This window comes from Leptonychotes weddellii, chromosome 8 (genome assembly GCF_054177405.1).
Source record: "Leptonychotes weddellii isolate Sample4059 chromosome 8, ASM5417740v2, whole genome shotgun sequence".
NCBI lineage: Eukaryota > Metazoa > Chordata > Mammalia > Carnivora > Phocidae > Leptonychotes > Leptonychotes weddellii.
In genome coordinates, this window is record NC_138376.1 from 121,131,666 (window position 1) to 121,146,625 (window position 14,960).

The window sequence follows — 14,960 nt, forward strand, 5'->3', positions numbered from 1 at the left end:
CGTGACTGGGCAAGTTTGGGGAACACCCCCTTCAGCTCTACCTTCCGTGTCTGCACACGCTGAGCACGTGGGCCCTCATCACTGCCTGCGTCCTCCCCTCCCACTCGCCCATAAGCCTACTACAAAGCTCCCACCTTAACAAACTTTTCTCTTGTGGGTATTTCGTAACATGACAACAAAGCCAAGTGGGACTACAAGTCCCAGAATTGGCTAACCTGCACGGTTCTGGGGGAGCGGAGGGCTGGCCACACAGAGAAGTCTGCCTGAGATTTGTAGGGCAGGAGCGAAGCAACAGGGGCACTCCATAATTCCATAATGCGTGCCCCTCAACAGTGGTCCTGCTTCTCTGATTAGACCCTATTTGATGTACATATTGGTACTAGAGATGACTCCCAGGGACAAGAGCCTTAAAGATGGGTTCCTTGACTTGGAACTGGTTTATGGGGAATTGATTCTCCGATATGATTAGATTTAAAGGCATTAATGGCCCTGTCACCAGTGACAAAACGTACATTGGTAGCCTATGGCATGTAGTGGCAAAATATTCATTAAATTGTCACCTGAAACACTTGTAATTGTCTAGAAGACAAGGCTTTTCAGGATCAAGTAGTTGCTGCTATCCTAGATTTTGGTGCAAATAAAGAATATAACAGTTGGTTGCTTTGAAGAGTACTAGAAAACTTAACCAAAAAAAGAGAATAAATTTGGGGCATCTCAATCCCAGTTTGAGGTTTGAGGGAAGAACCACAAAGCTTCCAGGACTGCTCTCACAGAGCTCTTGTCTCCTGTAGCCAAGATTTCTAGAGACAAAAAAAGAAAAAGAAAAAGAAAAGTCCAATCTTAAGGATTGATGAATCACAAATTGAATTTGCAGTCTTGCAGGATCTCATGTTTCATTATGTTAAACTTGTTATGTGCATTTTACCACAATAAAACATTTTTGGAAAAACTACTTAATCAAATGGGTCCCTCTTCAGGGCGCCTGGCTGGCTCAGTTGGAGGAGCATGTGACTCTTGATCTTGGGGTCATGAGTTCGAGCCCCACGTTGGATGTAGAGATTACTTAAATAGATAAAATAAATAAGCTTTAAAAAATAAATGGGTCCCTCTTCAAACCGATTCTCAAACTTTTAGAATTGGAGAAAACTTTTTAACATTATGAATTTCACCCCTCACATTCCTGCCAACACACACACAGAAACACGTGATGGTGATTGTACTTCTGGTGTCTTTGAAGGAGAAAATCGGTAAGGGAAGGTAATATTTTTTTTTTAATATCAGAGCATTGATAAGGACCCTGAAAAGGAGAGTTTCTGTCAAACCTTATTTGTCAGTGGAAGCAGCCCTTCCTCCTTGTCTGAGTTTTCTCTTTCTGAGTTCCTCCTGTCTCCTCTGAGTTTCCTTATAGAGGATTCTCCCCACGACCTACCCATATGACTCTCAATGCTTCTAGACCTATGACCACACACAAGTCCCAGCTGGTCTCAGGAACTAAACTACAAAGTGTGACCCATGAAGAGGTGCAATACACACCAAAAGTACAAACATTTCATGAACTTTCATCAACAGCATCCTGGGAGACCTGTTTAGGAATGAACCCTACAGGTGTTGGATCAGAGGGGAAGGGAATTATTGGACTGGGCCAAATTTGTTGATGGGGGCACTGAACAAAAATTCTAGATTTAATGTGTTAACTCAAGCAGCTGGGAATGATTCTAAAAGTTTGTGTCATTGGTTTCCTGGAATATAGAAATGCAAGTGACCTATTCTGAGTGAAGTTGAAATGCCAGAACTTCCTTGGTAAACAAAAGAAGATATCTAGATGCTATGGAAGATCTGAATTGTAGAGTGGACTTAGATATCTGACCTGCCAGGAGGGTTCAGGGTCCTCCTCTCACCAAGACTGTGAGAAATGAATTTATGAGGACAGCCCTGACATCCTTGAAGAGCCCTGTGGCAGCTCTTATCTGCAGGCCTAGAATGCCAGTGGGAATTGCTACCATCAAACTAGCAAATTCACTGGGGTCCTGGGGTAGCAGGGGGCCTTAATCGTAAAGATGAGGTTAGCCAGGTGACCATAATGGGCAGTGGAGCCAGAGCAAGAATCATAATGGTTTGAACCATCAAAATCTTTAGCATTGACTAATTGATCTTGGTATCCGTAGAACTGAAATAGATGTACAACCTACTAGCTTTAGATCTGGTGACAAGAAGTCTGAGTCAAATCATCACACTAGAGAGTTGTAGCCCCTCAACCTTTTCCTAGCTTTGAGCTAGTTCACCAACCCAGAGCCTTTGGAATGAGGGTAGGCTGGTTCCCCTTTAGAAAGATCCCAGCTACACAGTTAATAATTAGCTGATACATCTCCCCAAAAGTCTGCTGTGACTCCTAATTCCAGAAATGCTTATGGACTATAGCACTTGACACCATGGTCTGCCTCCCCCTTGAAACTTCCGATCCGTGGCATCCCTGCATCATGTGCTTCTGCTCTTTCTGCTGCATGTCTGACTCTCCTTCCCAGGTTCTTCTTTCTAATCCCTAAAGATGAGCACCCCTACATTTCTATCCTGGTCCCTTTTCTCTTCCCATTTCCTAAAACACTTACTTCAGTAGTTCTATATCTCTTCTACACAGAGGCTCCAAACTCCCCTCCACGCATCATCCCTGCTCTCCAGTTTGCTAACCATCAAACACCTGGATGCACTATTGTCACCTCAAAATCATCCCGTATCTGCTACGGACTGAATGTTTGTGTCCCCCTAAAATTTGTATGTTGGATCCCTACCCCCACTGTGATGGTATTAGGCGGTAAGGCCTTGGGAGGTAATTAGGTCATGAAGGTGGAGCCTTCGGACATGGGATGACTGCCCTTATAAAAAGGACCCCAAAGAACTCTGTGGTCCTCGGGGCGCCTGGGTGGCTCAGATGGTTAAGCGTCTGCCTTCGGCTCAGGTCATGATCCCAGGGTCCTGGGATCGAGCCCCACATCGGGCTCCCTGCTCAGCGGGGAGCCTGCTTCTTCCCCTCCCTGCTTCTCCCCCTGCTCATGTCCTCTCTCTCTCTCTGTATCTCTGTGTCTCGAATAAATAAATTAAAAAAAAAAAAAAAAAAGAACTCTGTGGTCCTCATTCCACCACGTGAGAATACCAGAAGTGGGCAGTCAGCAATCCTGAAGAGGGCTCTCACCAGATCCCAACCATCCTGGCACCTTGATCTCAGACTTCCGGCCTCCAGAACTGGGAGAAATACATTTCTGTTGTTTATCAGCCTACCCAATCTGTAGTACCCTGTTCTAGCAGCCCAAACAGACTAAAACAATATCATTTTTCCTTCTGTTCTCCTATTAATAATACCATGATTTTCCCAATCAGACTAGAAACACCAGGCATCTTTGATGTCACCTCTCTCTTCCCTTCCCACGTCTTACCAGTCACCAAATACTAGCAATTTTATGTGTAGAGTCTCACCTTTTTATTACTAGAAACACAACCCAAGCTCAAATCCGTGTCATCCCTGGAGGAAAGATAGCAGCTTTCCACTTCCATTCTCTCTCCCAAACATCCAGCCTACTCTTCTTCATGTATGTTCTATTTTGGTGTGTGAAGTTCCACTATTCAAAAACCCACCGTGATTCCTACTTGCCTCTAAAATACAGTCCAAGCTCCAGAATTTAGTATTTTTGCCCTTTATTAATAGGCCCTCAATCTGTATTCTTCACATCATGACATTTTCAGGTTTTTTACATAACCATATTCCAACCAAACCCTACCATCCACTGACTATGACCCACACGTTCTCATTCCTACATCTTTCTTCACAACATCCCCTGTCTGCCATGCCTTCCTTATCTCCACCTGTTCACTTATTCCATAAATACCATTGAACATCTCCCAGGTGTAAGGTCTTGTGCATATCAGGGCATTATTCTTCCCTGGATTGCTTAGACCCTGGCCTGTTGAAATCCTCTGATTCCTACAAGGTTAGTCCATACTGTGGTGTATGGACTCCATGGACTCCACCTTGGTCTCTTGGCCAGGAGTGACTGCCTGACCACTGCACTCTTTACCTCACTTATAGTATTTGTCCATGCCAGATGTTAGTCATTCATCCCTAGGACCTTTGTCATTGCTGTTCCCTCTGCCCAGTAAGCTGTTCCCAGACTCCATGTAGCCAAATCCCTCCCTTCCTTCTGTCTCCACAAAAATGGCACCTCCTCACAGTCTTCTCTAACCAGTCTACCTAAAATATCCTCCAACTTTTATCCTACTTCATTTTTCTTCCTTGAAATGATCAGTACTTTAAGGGGGAGTGTATGTGTGTGTGTGTGTGTAGTTTATAGTTTGTGTGTTGTATGTCTATGTGTCCCCATGGGCTACCAGCTCTATAAATACAGGGATGCTGTATCCTAAAATTGTCCTTTAGAAACAGCAATCACCTCTCCCTGATCATCTGTCTTAACTTCACAAAGAACACCCAACTAGGAAATTGTAGTTTATATGTTCTTTGGGCCAGATCAGGTTCTTAGACAGGGCTTCCTTTGCCCAATAATTATATCCACAAGCAGAAAGGGAGAAAGATATGCATTTATTCTCTCCTGTCCAGCTCATTACTTCTGATTTTTTTTTCCTGGTTATATCTAAAACAACCATGGCCTTCTTCCCAAGCTTAGCAGAATATAAATGAAGAATGTAACAAATGTCTCTGAATGAATCCCCCTCCCCAAGAAACAGAACGTTGCATCTCTTTCCCACTGCTCAATATCCTCCAGATGATCTGAAATATTGATGGCACTAACCACTAACCACAGTTCTCTTCTAGGGCAGCTGCCTTCGGTGGGGACGACCACAGTCCCTTCCCACGGAAGAGCCAGGGGACCAGGAGCTGTAAAAGCAGGGAACGATAAAAGCAGGAACAAAGATACTCAGCCCCACATCCACCTGGCTTCAGGGCAGACACACCGCTTCGTGTCCCATTAGCTCTAGAAGGAAACAACCTTGGGAGGGGGCCTCCCTCATTTCTCTGGGTTCTCCAGAACTTTTGTCCATTACTTTTGTGGGTAACATGGAGTCAGTATTTTTTTTTAACCATCACTGACTGGATAAGAGGGCTCTGTGGGAGCATCAGTTGTCCCAGGTGGCAGCAACAGCTCATTCTTCCGCAATGCATCTGAGAACAGTAGATCAGTAGTGAAGGCGTGCTGTCCTTTCCTTGCCCCCCGCCCCCTCTCCCGCCCGACATGATTGTGAGCACCCAACAGAAAAGGAAAGGTTGACTCTTCTAACGAAATGGATGGCCCTTACTGAAAGACCAATCTCAGAAAGGCCTCTTGGGAAGGGGTAAAGCACCCCAGCCTGACCCCACTGAACACCCAGAGCAGGGGATATGTCAAGACAACGGGCTCTGCACTCAGGCTTCCCACACAACAACAAAGCCAGGACACTTCCCTTTCCTGACCCTGAAGCATCAGTTGTGTTCAACCCCTCCATTCACGGCCCATGGGAAGGCTGCTTGGTATGTATTTGTGGTCTCTGTGACGTGTGGGTCCCTATGGTACACACATCTGTAGCTGGCCTCACCCATCTTCCCACCAGCCAGATAGGTCCCTTCCACTTCTCTAGTACTTGGTCTGATCTATGACTTAATTATCTAGCCTCGATTAATTTAATTTACCACAGAATCAGGCCAACTGAAAACTGACAACCCAAAGAAATTCTTCGCAGATTCTTTGGTGTATTTCTGAAGGGAATAACATCCTGTCACTTTTAGACAAGTCGCTTGATTTCTCCGGGCCTGGGTTCCCTCACAAATAAAACGATGGAAGTAGATTTGTTGGTGGCTCGAACACTGGCTGCATATTAGAATCATCTGGGGAACTTGTAAACCAACCATGGGGCCTGAGCCCCTCCTTCCCAGACCAATTAAATTAGAATCTGGGGGAAGGGGTGGAGGCCAAGGCCCTGTACTTTTTAAAAGCTCCCCAGAGATCCTTGTAGGCAGCCAACTTTGGGGGACGACCAGCAGATTGGATGATCCCTCCCACAGCTTTAGTGCCAACCTCACTTTACCCTGAAAGTCCCCACCATGGGCCCTGAGCAGCTATCATTCGGGTGACCGAGCCTTGTGAGCCATCTCTGACAGTGGCTTGCTCTGGAGGGAAAGGTAGCCACAGGATTGTTAGCCCACCCAGTGATGTCTTACTGTCCCAGGTAAGAGGTTCAGTTACAAACAAAATGGCGTCCTTGGCATCCTTAATGTGTCTTTCAAGAAGACAGGACCAGAGGTCCTCAGGACTTTCCCTGGACCTTCAATCTGTCAAAAAATGCACAGAGAAGACAGTCATCGACACCCACACCCTCACTGCAAAGGTAACGTGCCCCTTCCGCCCTCCTTATCCATTCTCCCCCTGATCTCTCCTTCATCCATTCGTCCCACACATACATGTTAAGTGCCTGTAAGTCCCTGGCACTGTTCTAGGCCCCAGGGAGGTATTACTGAACAGAAGTAGACAAAAAAGACAGGAGAGCCGGGTAGGGGGAATGGGATGTGCTAGGGGAAGCAGCCAGGGGTTAAGCAGAAACAAAACAGAAAGGTGGTTGGCTAGGCCTCGTTGCCAAGGCACCATCTGAGCAAAACCAGGAGAGACAGCTCCTTTCTCTTCCTTTCCCTGCTCTGTTCCACACAGAGTGCTGCACAGCCTCGCATCATCATTATTTCACGTGTTAGTCATTTCCTGCATCACATTTGCTGACTCTACGCAGCACAGAGCACCTCACAGGCACTGAGGAAAAATCCTCCGCTGGAGGAAATACAGCTGAAGGGCTGGAGGAAGTGTCATTACCCGTAACACAACCCACGCCGTTGGGCAGCACCCACCGGGGCCATCCCTCGCCCCTCGGTGACTCCTCAAAGCCAGTGCCAGCCCGCGGTACCTCTCATGCCCCCGACTCCGCAGCACCAGAACTCCTTTCCAGGTCCCTTCAACTTCAGAAATGCGGCCAAATCAATTTATAGAGCAGAGTTTTTCGATGTACGATGTTTTTCTGTAATGAACCTGCCTGCGCCTTGGCTTCTCTCTCAAAGAAGACATGGGCAGCAACCATCGCTTCAAATGAGCAGTGAATTTATAGTAAAACTGAAATCTACCATCATCTTTCCAACCTCTGGTAAGCCACACCCTCTCTGATAAGCACAAAACCGCACGCTCCTTTAGTGGGCATTAAACTTGCAAAAGAAACAATGAACGAGGCCTAAATACAACATGGTAATTTTTTTAAACACATTTTTATCTTGAAAGATTCCTTCACTTGAAAAATCATGTAATATTAATGTGAACACTAAGTCTGCTTGATTACTTGCACCCTGGCTTGTTTAGGGAGAAATAGTCAGATTTTTCTTTTCATTTTCCAAGTAAAAAATACCATAATATTGACAGTGCTTTTCCAAAACGACACAGGGTCTTATATTAGGTGTTAACAGGAGAAGGCAAAGCTGTATTTTAAACTATGATGACCTAAGAGCTAAAGGATGCCAAAAAACATAGCAGTTTTTGGAATGAGCACACAGCTTGGAACCAGGCACCATGTTTTTTAATTCAGATAATAGGGGCGCTTGGCAGGGTCTGCTTTGCCAAGTCTGCATGATTTGACTCTACGATCACGAGCTCTGAAGCCTCAACCTAATTCTCAAGATTAGTGAGATCTTAGGGCCGATCTTCAGTACCGTCCGGTACCAGAGTGGAAGAAAGATGAATGGAAACCAGGTCCACGTGTGTAGCCTTAAAAAAGAAAAGGTTTATGTGTCTGCAGTCTCCAGAGGCTTATAATAGAGCTTCAATAATAGCCGAGCTAGAAAAGAGGCAGGGGCCTGTAGCTTCATCCCCTGGAGGAAGAAATCATGATATTGTCAAGTAGTGAGAAAAATAAAAAATGGAAAATGTTACCAACAAGAATGTTAGACTGAATGGCAGACTGTATTATACTTTGTTGTCCTTTGTATTCAAAGATAATGTGCCTGACAGTGATTGTTCTCCGAGCCTTAGCATGTGGCTTAAATACCAATGGGGAAACTCAAGAGTCTTTGCCATGCTCTATAAATTGTTCCATGCTTTGCTACAGCCCTGTCACTATTTGTGACTCCACAGCATAGATTCATGGTTAACCTGAAGCCTTTGGTCCAAGGGGAGGGAGCTCATGCCTTCCCTCCCACAGTGATCGGCTCATGGCTGAGGTTTAGCAGAAATCGATGTTACAAATAGCTGGGGAGCCACTCTTGTTGTAGGAGGGACATACCTTTTATCCCCCCCACCCAATAACCTATGGAACAGTGAAGCATATGATGGTGGTAGACGGCATTGAGTAGAGAGCACAGACCAAGCCTGGAGTCTCGCAGCCCTGCCCAAATGAAATGCTGAGCTTCAGAGAAGAGAATCACACCAACCACAACTGCCATTTATCAAGCACCTATACCAGGGATTTACATTCAGTACCTGATTTAATTCTCACAACAGCCATGCCATATAAGGTTTACAATCTTCATTTACAGATGAGGACACTGAGGTTCAGAACAATTAAGTTATTTGTCAAGGGTCAAAGAGTTAATAAAGAGGACCTCTGGTTTCCAGTTCAGCATATAAGGAGCTAAAAGTAGCCATTCTGTCCTAACAAGTAAAAAGCTGAAAAAAACTTAAAAGTCAGCAATTCTTAGATCCATCAGAGAAGTGAGGTCACACAGCAAACCACTTGCCACCAAAATTGGAGAGACAGATAAGTAAATACAGAGAATCACAACTTGCCACAGTGGACACCCATGAGCAGAAACCAACACAGAAACCAGAGCCAGGGCAGAAAAACCTGAACCATAACTGACGAATTGCTAGAGTCTTGGTGTGGGCAAATCTCAAAGTTAAAAATTCCAGGGGGACCCAGGCATAAGGGGCAACTCACACATCTGTGAGTTTCACCTCCAGGAGCTCAACTAGATCCTCATAGTAAATATCAGAGAAAAATCTCCCAGGCTTCCGGCAGGAAGAGGGGAAAGGAACCATTTTGAAATACATCAGACCATTCTGATTTTTTTGGTTTGCTTGTTTTTTTTTAAGATTTTATTTGTTTATTTGAGAGAGAGACAGAGATAGCGAGAGAACAAGAAGGAGAGGGAGAAGCAGGCTCCCCGCTGAGCAGGGAGCCCGACCTGGGGCTTGATCCCAGGACCCCAAGATCAAGACCCGAGCTGAAGGCAGGTGCTTAACCGACTGAGCCACCCCAAGCATTCTGTTGTTTTTAACAAGGCCTGTCCTCAGGACAACCTATTTTACCAGAACATAACCCACTTGGTGGGGAGGGAGACTACCAACTCTAGCCTTTTCCAGCCATCCTATCCCACTTAAGGGGGAAAAAAGCTGAAACACACTGGTGAATCTCACAGTCCAAGGGAACAGGCTCAACAAAACCCTGAGACCTAATCATAGGACTACAGAATGCTTCCCCTCCCCCCACACCTTCTCACCACAGCGCTGGAGGCCTATTTCCTGCAGTTCCTTTCACCCAGTACATCTTGTCCACCTTTCAATAAAAAATTACAAGGCATACTAAAAGGCAAAAAAAAAAAACAAAAAACCACAGATCGAAGAGCCTTAACAAGCATCAGAACCAGAGTCAGATATTATTGAAATGTTGGAGTTATCAGGCGAAGAATTTTTTGAAACTGTGATTAATAGGCTAAGGTATTTGACAGAAAATGTAGACAACAAGAAAGGACAGATGGATAGTACAGAGATCAAAAACACTGTACCAGAAATGAAGAATGCCTTTAATGGGCTTGTTAGTAGACTGCACATGGCTGAAAGAATCCCTGAGCTTGAGGATATAACAATAGAAACTGAGAAGCAAAGAGAAAAAAGAATGAATAAAAACAGAACAGAACATCCAAAAACAAAGGGATAACTACGAAAGCTATAACATATGCATAATGGGGATGTCAGAAGGAGAAGAAAGAAAGAAACAGAAGAAATATGTGAAGCTATAACGACTGAAAATTTCCCCAAATTCATGTCAAACACCAAACCACAGGCACAGAAATTTCAACAACACCGAGCATGATAAATGCAAAAACAAAAACAAACACAAACACAAAAACACCTACACCTCGGCATAGCATATTCAAAGTTCAGAAGATCCAAGATAAAAACCTCCAATGACACCCAAGGAAGAAAATAACCTTACCTGTCGAGGAGCAAAGATAAGAAGTGTATCTGACTCCTCCTCAGAAACCACGCAAGCAAGAAGGAAGTAAAGTGAAATCTTTAAAGTGTCAAGTTAATTAAAAAAAAAAACTATCATCTAGAATTCTATAGAATTCTATTCTCTCTGAGATTAGCCTTCCAAAGTGCAAGAAAAATAAAGACCTCCTGAGATAAAAACTGAGGAAATTTGTTGCCAGTAGATCTGCCTTGCAAGAAATGTTAAAAGAAGTTCTTCAGAGACAAGGAAAATGATACAGGTCAGAACTCACACCTACATTAGGAGAGGGAACACACTGGAAACTGAATGAGTGAAGGTAAAAGAAAAACGTTTATTTTTCATATTCTTAATTGATCTGACAGATAACAGTTTATTAAAAATAATAGCAACAATAATAATATGCAGATGCCAAGGAAGTATATGAAAAGATGCTTCACATTATACGTCATCAGAGAAATGCAAATTAAGGCAAAAATTATGTATACACCACACATCTATTAGAATGGCCAAAATCCAAAACACTGACAACACCAAATTCTAGTGGGAATGTGGAGCTCATTCTGGTGGGAGTGCTAATGATGCAGCCACTTTGGAAAACAGTTTGGCAGTTTCTAAGAAAACTAAATATACTCCTACCTTATTATCTAGCAATCATGCCCCCCTGCTATTTACTCAAGCAAACTGAAACTTACGTCCTCACAAAAACCTGCAGCACATGGATATTTATAGCAGTTTTATTCATAATTGCCAAAACTTGGAAGCAACCAAAATGTCCTTCAGTAGATGAATGGATAAATACACTGTGGTACATCCAGACAACAGAATATTATTCAGCACTAAAAAGAAATCCATCTATCAATGAAAAGAAATGCACATAATTAAGTGAAAGAGGGCAATCTGAAAAGGCTACAGAGTATATGATTCCAACTATATGACATTCTGGATAATGCAAAACTATGGAGACAGTAAAAAGATTAGCAGTTGCAAAGGAGGGCTGGAGAGAGCAAAGGATGACTAGGCAGAGCACAGGGGATTTTTAGGGCAGCAAAACTAGAATGTATCATACTATGATGGCAGATACATGTCATTACACATTTGTCAAAACCCATAGAATATACTACACCAAAAGTGAACCCTAATAGAAACTATGGACTTTGGGTGACAATGTGTGTCAATGTAGGTTCATCGATGGTAACAAATTACCACTATGTTGCTGGGTATGGATGGTGGGGGAGACTGGGTATGTGTAGGGTTAGGGAATATATGGGAAATCTCTGTATTTCCACCAAAGTCTAAAAATGCTCTAAAAAAATAAAGTTATTAATTAAAAACATAATAAGTTCTAGAGCTAAATTTGATCTCAGGTAAATTTAACTGTAAAACCTTTGCTTGACTTGGCAATGCGACAGCCTGTAAGATTAAAATAGCAGTTCCCAAGCCACTGAGTAGGACCCTGCAACACTCTGTGTCTTTGGTCCTTTCTTCTTAAGGCTTCCCAATTTTAAGTTACCTTTCAACAGCCAAGGGGATCATACTGTCACCCACACCACACAGTGAGGAGCTGTATGACTGTACGCAGGCAAAACCATTAAGGAGACGCTTTAGTTTCATCAATAAGCACTAAATTCTAGTTTATCAGTGGTATATTGCTGACAAACAAACCATCCCAAAACCTAGGGGCTCAAAACAACAACAGTTTACTATTTGCCATGATCCCACAGGTTAGCCAGGTAGGTCTTCTGCTGCTCTCACTTGAGCCAACTCATACAACCATACTCACTGGTAGACCAGCTGGGGCCTGTGCTCAGCTCGGATGGCAGAGATCTCTAAGTCTCTCCCTCTCATGGTCTTTTGTGCTGGGCTTCTTCACAGCTTGGTGATCTCAGATGTTCAAGACAACAAAAGCAGAGGCTCTAAATCCTCTTAAGCCCTAGCCTCCAAAGTTGGACCATGTTCCTTCAAGCTATTTCCATTGCTCAGAGCAAGTCATAACGCCAGCCCACATTGACAGAGTGAGGAAGCAGACCTCTCGGTGGGAGAAGCAGCACAGTCACATTATAAAGAAGCATGAACACAGGCAGGCATGATTTAATGGGGGCCATTGTACATATTACTGTACCATGGTCTTCTCTTTGGTCCCAGTGATTCACATTCAAATTCTCCAAAGTCTCACCCAATTCTAGCATCAGACTCAGAGCTCATGATCCCATGCAAGTCAAGTCCAGATGGAAAGAGAGGAATAAGATAACTGCAATAGACACTCCCATTTAAAAAGGAGTTCAGGTCTTGGTCTCAGTTCAGGTCTTGGTCTCAGGCTCTTGATCTCAGGGTCATGAGTTCAAGGCCTGTGTTGGGCTCCAGGCTGGATTGGAGCCTACTTTAAAAAAAAAAAAAAACGGGGCACCTGGGTGGCTCAGTTGGTTAAGCGACTGCCTTCGGCTCAGGTCATGATCCTGGAGTCCCGGGATCAAGTCCCGCATCGGGCTCCCTGCTCAGCAGGGAGTCTGCTTCTCCCTCTGACCCTCCCCCTCTCATGCTCTCTCTCTCTCTCTCTCATTCTCTCTCTCAAATAAATAAGTAAAATCTTTAAAAAATTAAAAATTAAAAAAAAAAAGGAGAAAGAGAGGCACAGAACTGTCATTGGCCCCTAACAATTCTGAAATCTGGTTGGGCACATGTTTCAAGCTTCCTCTTCTGAGAACAGGGGATGTTGCTTTATTGGGAACCTGATGTGCTCCCTAGAAGTGGACCCCTCAACTATTCTTCCCAGCCTTTGGCTCTGCCCCAGACTTATGGCTTTACTTTCTCAGACACCTTTCCTTTATCACAAAAAATGGCCCATGTTTGCAGCTAAGAAGCATTCTTAGTCATCTTCCTGCCCTTAGAAAGTTGGGAGCCCAGAGGCCTTGTTTCCATTTGGAACTGTCCCTTTCAGTCCAAACTGACCCGGCTCTCTTAAATTCAATACTCTCAATACCTCTGTGGGTTTCCTGTGAATTTTACACTGTTTCCCTCCATGTCCCAAAGAGACACATCCATCATTCCTCTCAAGACATGCCTGTCTGTACGTTAGACATGTCAACTTGCAGTGGGATGATGCCCTTAGGATGCTTAGAAAACAGTGTGTCTGGCTGGTTATTTAGGCATCACCTCAAATTTTTCAGAAGCCATAGCAAAGATCCCGTGGCCACACCCCTGATTCAATGTTTACCTTGAGTCTGTTTCTTATTTTGAGAATCTTTCGCTGGCTGGAGACACTAGAAATGGAAAATCATTTTATTTTCTAAACATAAATGTCCTGGTTTTTCTATATTTCCTGTAAATTCTAACTATAAACTAAATATTTCATTCTTCTGTTCATTTCTCTCTTCCCAAGTTAAAAAAAAAAAGCCAGTGGACACATTTAACATTTTGCCTTGGCCAAGGGCACAAGGTCACCAAGCACATTTTCTACACTCCTCGTCCTCGTGGCATCAGCTTGCCCGTTACACAATGTGGGTCACTCCCTTCCAGCCTCCAGTAGCGATTCCTTCACTGCCCTTCCAGCTTCCCCTACAAAACTCCACGCTCTCCTTTCAGCCTCCACCGACCCAGTCCCAAAGCCAGGGCACATGTCTTGGGGTTTGCTTCAATTACACCCACTGCCAGATACCAATTTCTGTATCTGTTACTTATTATTGTACAACAAAATGCTCCAAAACTGAGCGGTTTCAAACAACCACAATGGCTTCTATCTCATTCTGTGGATTGGCTGGGGAGTTCCGCTGCTGCTCTTCCCTGGGCTGCAATCAACTGGCAGGGTGGCTTCACCTGAGTTCATGAACGCACAAGCATGGTAGTCTTGGGACACTGAGAAAGCAAAAGCAGAGGCTCCAGAGCCTCTAGAAGCCAGGCTCAGAGGTCACCCGATGTCACTTCTACCATATTCTATTGGTCAAATGAAGTCACAAACCCAGCCCGTAGTCAAAGGATGGAAAAACGTACTCTACATCTTGATTGAAGGAATAGCAAAGGACACGCATACAAGGAAGTGTAATTCATCAGGGGCTAGTATTTACAATAACCCACCACATAATATATGTTTTTATGTATAGGACTATGTGAACATATCTGCACAACACAATTGTTTTACATCCGAGTTTGGAATCAAGATATTTGCTTTACTAGTTTATTTAGATAAATATAGTTGAGTCATAATACTTTATGACAGTCAGCTAGTGAATGGCCTGTAGTATATTTGGCAAAAGTAATGAATTCTTAGTGATTTGAGATTTTCCTAGAGCTCCTAGCTATAAAACGTTTCCTGTGAAGTAAAATGATATTGCTGAGGAATTTGGGTAGAAATTACAGGGTGTATGGATTAGCAAAGTGAGAATTAATGAGGTTCCTCTGTCTTTACTGCAACCTAAGAACTAGAATTCCTATAAAGAAATCAGTTCTAAGAGTGAAGGCCTTTTCCAAATCATTCTGACAAAGATGGCATCATATTGAAAGCAAAAAGCTGTAAAAGCCTAAATTTTGCCATTATAGAGATCATTTTTATTGCAATGTATAATTTTTATTAATTAAATTTTCACATGGATAACTTAGCAATAAAATTATGTATAATCTAAGTGTATGTCTATAATCTTACTGTGTAATATATTTTTCACAAAGATTTAGGACAATATAAGCTATAGTTTCCCATCTTTATTCCTCAGAGTCACTTTTACTGTTTAAAT